The following is a 16,387-nucleotide window of genomic DNA, read 5'->3' on the forward strand; positions in this document are numbered from 1 at the left end:
GTTTAACATATGTTTTTCATATGTTTGAAAACATATGTAAACATATGTTTAGGCCCGACATGAAAACATATGTTTTCGAACATATGAAAAACATATGGAAAACATATGAAAAACATATGTTTTTAAAATCATATGAAAAACATATGTTTTTCATACATGTAAACATATGTTTTTCATATGTTTTCATACCTGGCCTAAACATATGTTTTCATATGTTTGTCCTAAACATATGTTTTCATATGTTTGGCCCAAACATATGTTTTCATATGATTTTATCTTGGTCCTAAATATATATTTTTTATATGTTTTTAATTGTTCAAATGCATTTATTTTCTCATAGATTCTAAACATGGTTTGTATATATATGTATTTTTTTTTTGCGATAGGTTTTTAAGGGTAACGTTTTGATGTTTTTTAATATGTTTTTCTTTAATTTGTTATCTTTTTTTTCTGACAGGAACTCATTTTGAGTGTGAATACTTCATTATGATGAGTTGTTGTTTAAAAAGTTAAAAACCCAAAATACCAAATTCCACAGAAAATACATAGCAAAATCAAAAACTCAAACAAATAAAAAACAATAAGTGCTCCATAATGTTTATATAAAGTAGAATTTTTTTTATTAAGTTGTTGTCTCTTCTATTTTCATATTTTTGTCTCCTTGACATACATTGTACCACATTTCTATTGTCTATATTCTATTTTCATTTGTTTGTCTCTTCGACATACCCCATTTCTATTGTCAATATTCTATTTTCATATTTTTGTCTCTTTGACATACTCCATTTCTATTGTCTATATTCTATTTTCATATTTTTGTCTCTTTTACATACACCATTTCTATTGTCTATATTCTATTTTCATATGTTTGTCTCTTTGATATACTCCATTTCTATTGTCTATATTCTATTTTCATATGTATGTCTCTTTTACATAAACCATTTCTATTGTCTATATTCTATTTTCATATTTTTGTCTCTTTTACATACATGACATACACCATTTCTATTGTCTATATTCTATTTTCATATGTTTGTCTCTTTGACATACCCCAATTTTATTGTCTATATTCTATTTTCATATGTGTGTCTCTTTGACATACTCCATTTCTATTGTCTATATTCTATTTTCCTATGATGTATGTGATATTTCTATTGCTATACCTCCATACACAGATATTTAATTGTCTTCACTGCTGGCTATTACTGGTGCATGTGTATGCAGCTGCTTTTTGTAAATATCCTGTATGATTAAGAAAGACAACTAGATTGACTTTGAGCTCAATATTGTATTAATTAAAAATTAATGTCCTTTGGTTCTGTTTCTTTACTTTTCAGTTCCTGCAAGTAGAAATAAAAGAACAAAGTTTCAATGTCCACCTAGTCGCAAATTTTTAGCTCACCTGGCCCGAAGGTACGTCGTCGTCATTCAAGGGCATTACTATAATAGTATACTATAAGTTTAATAAAAAAAATTTAGAGCATTTACGAGGCCATTTTCCATAAATTTATTATTTCCAAGAGGCATAACTCTTTTGAAAAAATTCAATCGGCCATCATTACAACTGCCAGTTGGACATCTACACCTTACAACAATTCCATACACCAAATATAGTAAGTATAACTTATTGCTTATAATACCTCAGATATTGACTTGACCACGATAACTTTCTGACAGAGTAGACAGACACCAGCTATAGGACCTTGCAAGGTTCCCACATACTAAGTAAATAGAAATATCCTATTACCATGATAACTATAAATAATATTAATAAGAGAGATATTAACATTACAAAAAAACTTTAACCACAGACTGAACCTATATTTTAGGACAGCGACGCCACCCCTGGCAGAATCTAGGATCACTGTCTCGCTTTCGTGAAATAAATTTGCAAGCTTGACAAAAAAAAGAACATGTATTTCAGAAATAGAAATTCTATGCAATTATTAATACTTATATGCTGTTATGGTCCTACATATTCTTGTGTGTTCAATATTTTGGCATTACACAAAGTCATGCTTTCTTAGACTGTTTGAAATGACAAATGTTTTGTTGTTACATTAATTGATTAAATCTGTCGAAGGTGAATTGATAGATATTTTAGTTTGGGAAAACATAATTTTTGCATCTTTTATTATTTTGTTATTTCTTTTTAAGTGCTTGTTGATGAGTCCAGCCCTTTCTGGCTGATTTTGACATTTGTTTCTTATGTTAGGTGCTGTCTGCCATAATGTGTCACAGTGTGTAGTTTTATTTTTTTCATTGGTTCACATTTTTTCATCCTTATACAAGTTATAGTCATAATAGGTTACTTTATGGTATGGATTTTGATCATTGTTTATGGCTGTACAGTGACCAGGAAATGTTTAAATCTTTGTCCTTTGGTTTTTGAATTGATAGTTGTCATATTGAGAATCATACATGTACCTCATCTCCTCATACATGTTAAACATGTTATATCTATATGCTGGTTCATAAAAAATCTTAAAAGGAAATTATTCAATTGTTATATGTTTGAAAACTCTTTCCTATAATGCAAAAACAATAACTGATTGACTTTTCTAGCTTAATTTAAGATTCAGTGGCAAATATTTTATGTATATCACTATTCAAGACAAGAACAACTTTTAAATATACAATTCATAATATAAGCAAATGCTATAATTATTTTAACTTCTGACCATCTTATGCGTGTGTGTGTGTGGAGCAGAAGGATTCCTTGATAAAATTGAGAATGGAAATGGGGAATGTGTCAAAGAGACAACAACCCGACCATAGAGCAGACAACAGCCGAAGGCCACCAAATTGATGCATACTTGACATCAGAAAGACAGAAATAAACAACAGTATACATGATATACATGCTGTAACATGTACAATTACACTTGAAAAAGTTTTAAATAGATAACATTAAATTATTTAAATTAACTGCAATTCAACAGATGAACTTACTTTGATACCAGTTCTTTTTGCCTGACATCTGCACCTACATGTACACCAGTGATTCTAATACTGTACTTTTCTTTCATTTGGTAACCATGGTAACAAGCTAAAATTGTAAATCTTAATTTAATCCAGAAGTCCAGACAAAAACAAGATCATTTTTGTAGATGTAGTATGAACTGATGCTCACTAATTTATATTTTTACTTTTGAGTGAATGGAAACAAATATGCAACAAACAACAAAAAGATCAACAGTGTAACTAATATTAATAATATATGTATAGCCTAAGCCCGTCTCAGTATAGTATGAACTTTTTCTAATATAAAATGATCTATTCTACTGTCTAGTTTAAAATAAAATGCTCCCCAGGGCGCAGCTTGATACGACCGCAGAGGTCGAACCCCAAACAGATGGGGCAAGTATTGACACAATATTCAAGCTTGATACAGCGCTGAATTTGGTTTGTGATTAAATATTTGACACAGCATACATGGCATAGGTTTCTGACACAAAATCAATGTGGTCTAAGAACTTAAAAATTTTAAATTAGACATTTACCTATTATAGTTCAATATCCTAAATCTAAATACATGGTTAGATTCAGCAAAAGAACCCCAAGAATTCAATTTTTTTATGAAATCAAACAAAAGTTTAATTATGGACCCGTTTGACCTCAATGTGGACCAATTTGATAACAGAGCCCAAAATCAAAAATCTAAATACATGGTTAGATTCAACATATCAAAGAACCCCATATATTCAATTTTTGTTAAACTCAAACAAAGTTGAATTTTGCACTCGATTTGGACCAACTTGAAAACTGGGCCCATAATCAAAAATCTAAATACATGTTTAGATTCAGCATATCAAAGAACCCCAAGAATTCAATTTTGTTAAAATCAAACTAAGTTTTATATTGGACCCTTTGGACCTTAATGTAGACCAATTTGAAAACGGGACCAAAAATTAAAAATCTAAATACACGGTTAGATTCGGCATATTAAAGAATCCCAATAATTTAATGTTTGATGAAATCAAACAAAATTTAATTTTGGACCCTTTGGACCTCAATGAGGACCAATTTAAAAATGGGCACAAAATCCAAAAACTTAATACACTGTTAGATTCAGCATATCAAAGAATCCCACATATTCAATTTTGTTGAAATCAAACAAACTTTAATCTGGACCCCAATTTGGACCAACTTGAAAACTGGGCCCAAAATCAAAAATCTAAATACATGTTTAGATTCAGCATATCAAAGAACCCAAAGAATTCAATTTTTGTTAAAATCAAACTAAGTTTAATTTTGGACCCTTTGGACCTTAATGTAGACCAATTTGAAAACGGGACCAAAAATTCAAAATCTAAATACAAGGTTAGATTCGGCATATCAAAGAACCCCAATACTTCAATTTTTGATGAAATCAAACAAAGTTTTATTTTGGACCCTATGGACCTCAATGTGGACCAATTTAAAAACGGGGCCCAAAATCCAAAAACTTAATACATGGTTAGATTCAGCATATTAAAGAACCCCAAGAATTCAAGAATAAAACCCCATTGATTTGGTCAAGAAATAAGCAATTTATACAAAGTATTAGAAAAGTATTGTTATTGGCCCCTAATTCCTAAACAGTTAAAATCACAACCCCCAAATTCAATTCCAACCTTCCTTTTTTATTATGGAACCTTGTGGTACAATTTCAGAAAGATCCATACACTTACACACAAGTTATATTGTCTGGAAACTAGTAAAATGCTTATTTTGACCCCTTTTTAGGCACTAAATTCCTAAACTGTTAGGACTGTAACCCCCAAAATCAATTCCAACCTTCCTTTTGTGGTTTCAAACCTTGTGTTTAAATTTCATAGACATCCATTCACTGAAACTAAAGTTATTGTCCGGAAACTAAGTGTCTTCGGACGATGCGGACAACAACGACGACGTGATACCAATATACGACTGCAATTTTTTTTTGCAGTCGTATAAAAAACAACATTAACATGATTAAGGCCTTAACTCTTGATGTTTAATAAATCTTGGTTTCCTGTTAAATAGGCAAAATTGTTTAAATACACCATTTATAGGCATGTTGTGGAATCTCAATAAATACTTATGATAGCAATGTTCGTTTAATCGTCGTTGTAGCTATGAAATCTATACAATAACGTCATTCACTACAACTTAAGAATTACAACGTTACCATAGTTCAATGTTAGTACTTCGCGTATACTATTTTACGACAAGGAAATATTAACTCATGAACGTAATATGTTGTCATTTGTGTTACCATTCATATTTCATGCATTTAATAAAAGAACAGCTTTTCAATGTACCTTGCCAATTGATGGATATACATGTATAAAATTTGCTATCAAAAAGCAAAAAATATGTATGTTCTTTCAACCTTTTTCATAAATTATAAATAATCTAAAAGAAATGAAGACGTGTGTTGATTGCTTGCAATGCAATTTTTCTTACAATATCTATTTCCAAGAGGCATAACTCCTGTAAACATATTTGATCAGCACTTATTTTCTAACTCATAAAAGCCTATGCTGATATAGACCTACATGTATGGTATGAATTACAAAAATATCTGACAAAAAAATGTAACCATAACAGTGCTTTACTGGTTATCTTCCATAGAATTTATATTTCAAAGTTAAATAATTCCTGTATAAATAATTTATCCAAGACATTACTGGTATATATAATAAACCTTTGGTATACATAAATATTACATGAATAAACAAAATATTTAAACAAAGTTATCCTTTTCATTACATACCTCTCATCACAAAATAATTATTGCCTGCTGCTCCTTATATGCACATAAATCAATATGACAATCTATGAATCCATTATATAATCTAGAAAGCAATGCATCAAATGAATTCTGTTCTAGATCTGTTGCTTAGATTCTTCTACTTCTTGGAGTACAAAATGTACTTTCATTGAAAATGCTAAAAGAAATAAAGTATGACATGTACATTTTGTACAAATGTATAATAAAAGGAAGTTACAATATTTATATATCTGCCAAATTTATTGCCTTAAAAATTTTTATATGACAAAATTGGCTTATTTTGATCTTTTAAAACAAGAACAACAGATCTAGACTTGCCCTGAAAAAAAAATTAACTATGCAAAAAGTATTAAATTATTTGAATGTTCTAATCCATCTTATGTTTATTAAATCCATATGACTGTAACAGTCTGTTGTATGAAGTGATAAATCAAAGTGGTTAAATCTGCTTTGTACAGATCTGATGTCAGATGAGTTAAGCCTTTTCACACCACTATCCCATGTTAGGGAGCTACCATTGATTTAGGGGGGGGGGGGTTAGGATGAAAAAGTTTGTCCTGCATTTCCATTTTTCCACTCTATTCAGTCCTGTCTTTTTTTTATTTCTAGTTTATTCTGACTTTTGTTTTACATCAATTGTCATCCTGCCTTTTTTTTTGGGCAAAGTGTCTCATCCTGCCTTTTTTACAAATTTCATCCTAGACCCCCCCCCCACACACACACACATAAAAAACAAATTATAGCTCCTTTAAGGGGAAGATTTGGCACCAATAAACAAGTCTGACTCCACCACATCCTGTATGTGCCTGTCCCAAGTCAGGAGCCTGTAATTCAGCGGTTCAAGTTGTTGTTTGTTCACTTTGTTGCTGTATATCATATTTGTTTATTTGTTCCTTGTTTTGTTTAGAAATCATAACATGTATCAGTCTGTTAGTTTCCTCATTTGCATTGTTTTACATTTGTCATTTTCATTAAATGTCTTTAATAGCTGACTTTGTGGTATGGACTTTGCTCATTGTTGAAGTCATCTTGTACCATAACTTATTATAGTTGCTAACTTCTATGTCATTTGATCTCTGGTGGAGAATTGGACTCTTCTCATTGGCAATCATACATGTACATGTACCACATCTTCTTATTTATATATTCACATTAAAGTATATGTAAAGTAGACCATTCATGCACTCTAGGGGTCCACTTCTTACATGTATAATGTACAAGGTGATAAGTCTGCCGCAGTAATAGCCTGGCTCATATTTTTCAGCTTAAAAATATGTGAATAGGTGTGGAAAACTATCAGAAGTATAATACATGTATGATAAGACTGAGAATTACTAGATGTTTATTGTTATAGTACTTAGTAATAGTAGTCTCAGACTCAGGATAATTAAGGCTTATTGTACTTGTCATATGCAAAGCCCTGTAATTTTCTTAGTTGCAAATCTTCTTTTGACTTAAGTTAACATAACATAAGGAATTTGAGCCTCAGATTTGAGCTTTAATCAAATGTGATGATTTTCTCTGTAATCCCAGAATGTGATTCTTGTCCGCTCCAGCATGTCCTAGAATCACTCATAATTAAAATTTGGAAAAGGTTACATGTACATTATTACCTACGCAATGTATGAAAAGGTATATATACATTTTTTAAATCTAAATTACATGAAAAGGGGGGGTAATTGATCCTTTATCTATTAATTGTAAAATAGCTACTAATTGCTAAAGAGATTATAAAGTCGTCTGCACAGTGTCATGGTTTTAAAACAACTGATAAACAAATACAAATATCACACACCATAAGACAGATTATACAGGTCTGCATCAGTTAAAGTAATTAAGTTCTGTAGTGACATTAGATAAACAATTTCAATACATTACATCAAGTATATGATGCCCCCCCCCCCCCCCCCCCCCGCCCTTTCAAAGTTCGTCTTATTGTCTAAAGGGTTTACAAATCATATGGTTATTTGGGATGTATTTGTGTCTTAATCTTGTAACATTCTCATTATAAATAGATAATGAAACGGATTACCCAATGCAATTATATTTATATTACAATATCGTTCTCAGACTCGGGTTTACAAATATCTACAGTCAAATAGTTTTTCGTGAAAAATAAAGCACACACATCTTCCTGCTTTTATCCAATAATTAAACAAAATGTGCATAATAATATTTACCTTTCGTTGTGCTTTTAGGGTACGTAAAACTATCCATCAAAACAAAAACACTTTCGGCTTTCGCTGTTTCGTTGCGTTGACTTTCTATAAATTTTCTATGTTTCGTCCCCCGGTTTCTTCCAGTTAATCGACAAGTCACCCATTTCAATTTATCTGTTTATAATAAATTTTGATTCACCAGTTTGAAAAACCAAAGTTCTTTGTATCATCTATCTCTGTCCATTCAAACTTTTTAAATGACCACAACTGTGGATCGCGTGAGCGTCCATGGATTTTGCGTCATAGTATAAAAAACGGTAACGCTGAAAAGATTTCCGGGTTTCCGTATTCGACGTACCATGCAAGCTTTCGTACATTTACGTATATATATATATGATGGTCTGGAATCAAGATTGGGGTCTAAGAATATAGAAAATAATGACAAAAAGTGCAAAATAAAGAAAAAAAAAAATAAAGAACAGATACTAAAAAAAGCAGAAATATGGAATAAAGAATCATACAGTAGAGAATAATGGGATTACTGATAAAAAAAAAAAAGAATTGAGAACAAAGAACAAACTAAATAAAGAATATTTATTCATACATGTATCATTATTTAATATTTATAACTCATTCATTTATTTTACATTATGTTCCATTCAGAATTAGATAGCTCTGCTGTGGGGATGACATAGCCTGAGGGCTGACATGCTTTTATCATCATGATGATGTGGGATTTAGTGGGAAGAGTAGAAAGTGCACTTTCCTGTTTGAGAAACACACTATATAGATAATGAATGAAAAAATGCATGTGATAATTAAATTACAAATTTTGACATTTTCTCAAAACATTTTTTTTAAATGCCCTTTAAAACATATGAAAACATATGAAAATCATAAACATAAACATATTTTTTAAAACATATGTTTGCTTCCATATGTTTTCATATGTTTCAAAACATATGTAAACATATGTTTTTCATATGTTTGGGACAAACATATGAAAAACATATGAAAATCATATGTTTTTCATATGTTTTGAAAACATATGAAAAACATATGTTGCAATTTTTCCTGTGTATACTAAGGTTATCAAACCTTATTAATGTGCTTCTTGAATTATATGCCATGTCTTTTATTTAATCAAAACATATTTAGATTTAATTAAAATTAATTTCTACTGTTACTTTTATTTGTAATACATTTCTTTTATTAACAGGTTATCACGGATTGATATGAATGTTATTATTATATTAAATTCTTGGTTTTACAAAACAAAGGTGTAATTTTAACATTTATTAAATTGCTGTATATACTACTGTAAATATATTTTGATAAAAAAAAAATGAAAATCATTTAAGATATTTGAATAAAAGTTGAAAATTCTGGTATTTCTTTATGTACATAAAGCAATGAGAACATGATATCATTATATAAAAATTCATTTAACAAAAACATTTTAAATGTGATACACATTGTGCATATGTATAACAGTTCCTAAATTAATGAAATACAATTGATAGATACACAAAAATAGGTCTACGTTGGTTAACATTTGCTAGAATATTGTTCAGGTCGAGTATGGTTCAGCCTTGGTCGAAAATGATTAAGACTATGGCGGGTATAAAGTGGTTAAGTACTAGTCTAGTACAATTTCAGACTGTTGGTCTGTATGCCATTTTGTGCTTTTTTGTTACATGTTTGTATGTTTTTTTAGGGATTAGGATTATAGCACAATGTTGACTACTGTATTATTGACATTTTTACCTATTATGTCTGTTTGTTTTGTTCATGCATCTTTGTCAATATAATGGAAGTTGATGCGACTGTCATACAAGTGAGAGGTTTAGCTAGCTATAAAACCAGGTTCAATCCACCATTTTCTACATAAGAAAATGCCTGTACCAAGTCATGAATATGACAGTTGTTATCCATTCGTTTGATGTGTTTGAGCTTTTAATTTTGCCATTTGATTATTGACTTTCCGTTTTGAAATTTTCTCGGAGTTCAGTATTTTTGTGATTTTACTTTTTATAAGTTCTTGCTCAAGGTAATTAATGGTTAAAAAAAATTCAAGGAGATATCAAAATCGGGCTGTCTAATGATAAATATATACTGTTTAATTCATTTTAAATGTGTGTGTACCCGGCCTCGTCCACTTGTATTTGTAGTATTTGTATTTTTATCCATCTGATGAGTTAAGCCTTTTTCAACTGATTTTTATAGTTCGTTCTTATGTTGTACTGTTACACCACTGTCCCAGGTTAGGGGAGGGTTGGGATCCAGCTAACATGTTTAACCCCGCCACATTCTCTATGTATGTGCCAGTCCCAAGTCAGGAGCCTGTAATTCAGTGGTTGTCGTTTGTTGATGTGTTAAATAGTTGTTTTTTGTTCAATTTTTTGTACATAAATTAGGCCGTTAGTTTTCTTGTTTGAATTGTTTTACATTGTCATTTCGAGGCCTTTTATAGCTGACTATGCGGTATGGGCTTTGCTAATTGTTGAAGACCGTACGGTGACCTATAGTTGTTAAATTTTGTGTCATTTTGGTCTCTTATGGAGAGTTGTCTCATTGGCAATCATACCACATCTTCTTTTTTATAATTAATACGGCTAAGAACAATCATTGTGCATTTTATATAGATAAGGCGTAGTGGAGGGATGATACCTTTGGAATTCGTATACATGCAGACAATTCATAAAACAGTAATTGTCTATAATAACAAATACTAACATTAATATGTATCAATGATTAAATAGAAATAACACTCCGTTTGAAATATATTCTAAAATTTCATACGAAATAAGACCAACATTTACAAAAGAACATTTTTGAGAGATATTAATTATCATTATATCTCTACAGACGAAATAAATAAAAAGAGGATTATTAAAAAGCACGACTGCAATGTGTTTCTGATTACACACTTTTTCCGGTTACAACAATTATTCTGTCCTTATATAACCAATTAAATGTTATGGATTTTATCAAAGAAAATAATAAAATTGATTAATTGTAAATTTTCATACGTTATTAAATGAAATAGCCACGTTAACATTTAAAGAGCATAAAAGAATATCTTTCAAGCTTTGTCGATTTTATTTATAAAGGTGGAGCTGATAAACATAAAGAAAGTGTCGCCAGTTTTCCATTCTAATATTTCAGGCCATCGTTTCACAAAAAATCGTACGACAATCTTAGATCTTACGTCGGTCGTACGTCAAATCGTATGTTTTTGACCGTTTCATAAAAAATCGTAAGTAGAATTGTATCGTAAGTTTGATCGTAAACTTACGAGTGTTAACAGGCAGTCGTAGGTCAAATCGTAGTGATTTAACCTGTTGGCATTTGGTTAAAATCAACAACATCAAATTTTCTTCCAGAAAATTGAGTTCCATTAGTTAATCAGAATACATGTATTCATATTATTTTGTCCCAATCATAAGTAACTGAATTTGTTTAATTCCTGCAATAATCGAAAAACCATTTCTACATTTGAGTTTATTTTCATTTAAATTAAACGATCGATCACCTTGTCCTTGCTTCCAAAAGTCCAAATAATTGACCATAAAAACTTATATGATTCAGCTAGCACAGCACTATATAGCCAGGGATACATGTATGTGCTTTCAGATTCAATAACTCATGAAGGGATACGTCGTGCATGCACATAACTCTGTACAACAATTTGTACAAAATATTCTCACACAAGAAAATTAGAAACGCTTATTTACTAGTTCTCAAATCTATGTCATATTATCACTCACGTTTTACACGGAGTTTATGAAGTTAACAATATATATTTATGCTAAGCTAAAACTGCCACTATGACCTACCTATTGTAGTCCTGTGGTTATACACTATTTTCGCGGTTGACGGTGCCCTTTATTGAATAGAAATTTTTGTAAATACATAACGATTATTTAAAACAAATAACAGTTTAAAAATTGAGAAAACAATAATGGAATACATGAATGTAATAGTATGAATCCATAGTTTCAATGTAAATACACCAGTTGCCATGCGCTCTGTCAGGTTCGCGTTTTTTAAAGGTATAAAATGTATGCTGCAACCCCGTACTCAATACCTGTTAGGTTCTTTCTGATTAAACACCTTTCTATAATTCTAGTTTTAATTGAAAAGTATGATCATTCACTTTGCCATGGCATAATGTGATTGTTTTTGTTTATACCTATAAAATTTTATTTTCAAATTATGAATGTTGTAGGCATGAAAATCCTATTTTTTTAAATCCTAAATCTGTTTTTTTTTGTTAAGGTGACGAGATTCTTATTTTCCAGCATTCAAGTGGATGGAAGGAAACATTGGAATTTCTGTATTTTTTCAAGTTCCCACCTTGATGAAAGAAAATAAATTCAAGTCCCCACTTTCAAAGACGTAAAAATCAACCCCTCCTCATCAAGTTCTCAATACTAATTATTATTATTATTATTCACTCTTCAGTCACAAATGACCAGCCCCCAATCAAAATGAAGCAACTTGATAATTTACTAAGGCAGCCCCTAATTTCCCTCTCTTTGTAATTATATAGTAGTTATATAACAGCTCGAACTAATATTCATTTCGCTATTGTTGTATGTTTTCCGTTATTCAACATGATGTTCCTCTCGATTTATCCTTAACACTGTTCCTATACATAAAATATGGTTGTCTTTGTCAAAAATTACAAACAAAGATTTTTTTGTTATTTAATGTTAACATGGATCTTGTCTATATACCATCTTTGATTATTTGGTATCTAATTTACTACAAATTTTCACTTCTTCGTACTATGAACATCAAAATTATTTCATTTTTCCTTAGATGCTGTTCTTGGACCTGCACAGGAAGTTTTATCTAGCACTAATTGTATATTTTTATTGTTGATATTCACCCCATATGTACCAAGTGTTCGATTGGTTTTATTGATATTAAAGAAATTTCTTGGTATTCCTAAACGGAAGATTTTATACACGCAGAAGAAGAAGTATACTTAACAACAAAATTATTTTCATTTACCTGTGTATAATATGACGCAGGTTTCTTCAAAAGTGATGATTTTCTAAAAATTGTTTGAAATTTCACAGTGATATCATACTTTAACTTTGTTTAAACCTGTTTATTTACTTTTGACTTTAATTATTTATCCCTTGTAATTTTTTATTAACTGTGTATTTGCATTCAGGTGTCACAGGTCAAATTCATTCGTTCATTGTGTGTTAATTTACGTTTTTTGATTGAGTTAAGCCTTCCAATTGATATTTTATAGTGTGTTTTTTCTATGTTGTGATGTTATACTATTGTTTCAGAAAAGGGAGAAGGTTTGGTACCATTAAAACGTTTAATCCCGCTGCAAATGTTTGCACCTGTCCTAAGTCAGGAATCTGATTACAGAAGTTGTCGTCTGTTAATGCAGTTCATACGTGTTTCTCGTTTCTCGTTTTTATATAGATTAGACCGCTGGTTTTTCCGTTTGAATGGTTTTACACTAGTAATTTTTTGGGGCCTTTTATAGCTTGCTGTTCGGTGTGAGCCAATGCTCCGTGTTTAAGGCCGTACCTTGTCCTATAATGGTTTACTTTTATAAATTGTAACTTGGATGGAGAGTTGTCTCATTGGCACTCATATCACATCTTCCTATACCTATATATTAACAAATAATCCCGTAAATTGCATCAACATATTTTGTACAATGACAAAATTTCATTCATACGGGAATAATGTCAATTTTGCAAGGTAATTTGGCAAGAATAAATGCATTTCTTTAAAAGATGACATATTGGATAGGGCAAAAAAGTTGCCTTGCATTCTGCCACCGACAGACCCATAATTATGTAGTAACAAAGAATCTTAACTGTTCAGAGAGTGTGAAATTAGTATGCACTGTGTGACGGGGCATCGTTTTCCATATTAAGCGGACATGACTGCGTATGTATACATCCAGCACAACCGAACTGACGAACACTTCAGCGAGGGATTTTCTTCCTGACGAGAGAGGATCAAGCAGTGCAATCTTTATCTACACCGGCAGTCGATTCATTGGGGATTGAAACACAAAACGTATATTAGTTCATATACGACAATTGTTACGACAGAAATGTAAACGTATACTTCTCATGCAGCAAAAAAAAAAAAAAAAAAACATTTTATGGACTCTACCTATAGCACGAGACAAAATGTGTAAATATCATTTATAGAATTTAGATATGGCGTAGATGTAGGAGATTATGAAACAAATATAATGATGAACTATTTCTCCATAAACCAAAGGATATATATCGTATTCCATAAGAGATTCTTGATGTTCGTTACGTTATATTGAGATTGATTTATTTGATGTTTAACGCCACTTTTATTACTCTGTGCGAATCCAGGTCAATTGAGGTCAAAATACAGCCACGGGCAGTCTTAGAAGGCTAAGAGGGAACTTTGTAGTTGAACTACTTAAACAACTCGTCCATCTAGGCCCCTATTACGTTACAAAATTCTCTTGAATACTACGAGATTTTGTGTATCCTTGACATTTTCCTTCGAGTTTGATTCGAAAAAATAATTAGAATATAAAAACAATTTCCAAAAAGTATGCACTTAAGCTTGTGTAATACTTAAAAAGTACGTGTCCTATTCGTCTTTATCACCCCCAACCCAATTTTATATCTGGCTACAAACAGAATACCGTTTCCATTCTCAATTTTATATAAAATAAATACAAGAGTGTCACGATTTCCCGACGGTTATAACATGAAAAGTTAAATGAAAATTGCGACGGGTCTAAAAAAGACCTTTATCGCCACTTGTCCTTATGGATTGACCAAGATTTCAATTGACAGTTTTTTTTACAATAAAATGTCAATTAAAGCGTGTGTGAGGTTAAATTTTGGGTTTAAGTTACTTTGAGATCACATCAAAATGAAACTCATGATGCAGAGAACTGTTTAACAAAATATGCAAATTTAACATGGATATGTATAGTGCGAATGGGGGATTGGTGTTCTATGGACACATATTCATGCATCATTCTTGTTAATGTATCGATTTATTTATTTCACATTAATGATTAGCAACAAACTGCTGACTGGTTCTGTAATTAAAAAAAGTTATAGAGGGTCTGAATGGAGTTTATAAAATAGAGAATATAACGGGCTAACATTACAGAAAATGGATTAAGAAAATAAAGAATTAAGAAAAATAGGCCAAAATAATAAGGACAGAGAAAAATGTACAGAATTAAGAATAATGTGCAAAATTTAAAAAGAATATAGAAAAAAAAAAAAAAAAAAAATAAAACAGATGAGAAGGAAACCCCGCGACGACCCTTTTATATTCCTGATATCTCTTTTTAAAGTTACATTGAACTACGGCCATAGCACAATCGTAAAGTAATTAAGGCAAACGGGTGTGCATCAGCGGGAGTTAAGATTCGCCTTTTATAGATACACAAATTAAAAAAATCAATTAACATGACTCGAATGAATAAAAATTCTTGGAAAACTACAACCGCCAGATGCAAAAAAAATTAATAAAAAATACGTAGACATTTAGGGACTTATCATTTTTTACCTGGGAGGCGGGCTGGTCAAAATGTAGGGGGGGGGATCAAGTTTATCTGTAAGTGGAAAAGGGGGTTCAATTTTTTTATAAATTTAAAGTGGGGGGATCATTTTTTTTGGCACATACATAAGTAGTTTACATATTTCAAGGGGGTTCAAAATATATTTTAAGTAAAGAAGAGTATTACAAATGAAAATATGTTTTACCGCCATTTAACAAATTTATGTTCTGTATATGTAACTCAAAAAATCAAGTTCACTGACAGTGCTGGATCCAGGAGAGGGTTCTGGGGGTTGGAACCCCCCTTTTTTCTGACGAGCAATGCATTTGAATGAGGACATACAGTTGGAACCCCCCTTTAGCCTGGGTTAGGACCCCCACACACTTTTTATAAATGGCGGGATCCGTCCCTGACTGATCACACATTAACATAACCTTCAGGACCTAAAAGCTTAACAGTTATTTAGTTTAAACAGTATTTTATTCAAATAAATTTAATTGGATTGGGCAACAGGCATAGCCTATGTAAGCCTTCTCTTAACAGTTATAGAGTCCAACAAATCAGACTCATCTGAAGATTTAATTTCCTCATCTCTTATACCTTGCATTTCAAGAGCTTCATAAGTGTCTAATTCTGCTTGATTTTAATTTTCATCTGATCTTTGAAGCCCATTATTTTTTTGCCTGGAAGATTGAATTTTTTATTGTAAACATTTTTCACCATCTCAACTGCTTCCGTTTTAAAATAATCCAAACAGAGAGGTTTCTAAGATGATAAAAACCACTAATGTTCCTCTTTGTTTTCATATAAGATCCCTATTGGTCCATTCATACCTCTAATGTCCTCCAAAATTTTACTTTTTAGGTTAATAAATCAAAATGTTGGGGTTACTATCACACATTATGTATATGTAAG

General features: G+C 31.1%; 1 protein-coding gene and 1 long non-coding RNA gene across 2 annotated transcripts in view; both read right to left on the reverse strand.

The window, feature by feature from the left end:
- The window catches only part of LOC127732830 (uncharacterized), a 127,376-nt gene that overhangs the window by 21,994 nt on the left and 88,995 nt on the right, over positions 1-16,387 (reverse strand). The gene's annotated exons all lie outside the window — the stretch shown is intronic.
- On the reverse strand, positions 961-8,434 carry LOC127732868 (uncharacterized). Its single transcript, XR_007996465.1, has 4 exons — positions 7,939-8,434; positions 5,741-5,915; positions 2,953-3,049; positions 961-1,340 (listed from the first exon to the last, which is right to left on the reverse strand). It is a non-coding gene; the product is annotated as an uncharacterized LOC127732868 (long non-coding RNA).

This window comes from Mytilus californianus, unplaced genomic scaffold (assembly GCF_021869535.1).
Source record: "Mytilus californianus isolate M0D057914Y unplaced genomic scaffold, xbMytCali1.0.p SCAF_29, whole genome shotgun sequence".
Lineage (NCBI taxonomy): Eukaryota > Metazoa > Mollusca > Bivalvia > Mytilida > Mytilidae > Mytilus > Mytilus californianus.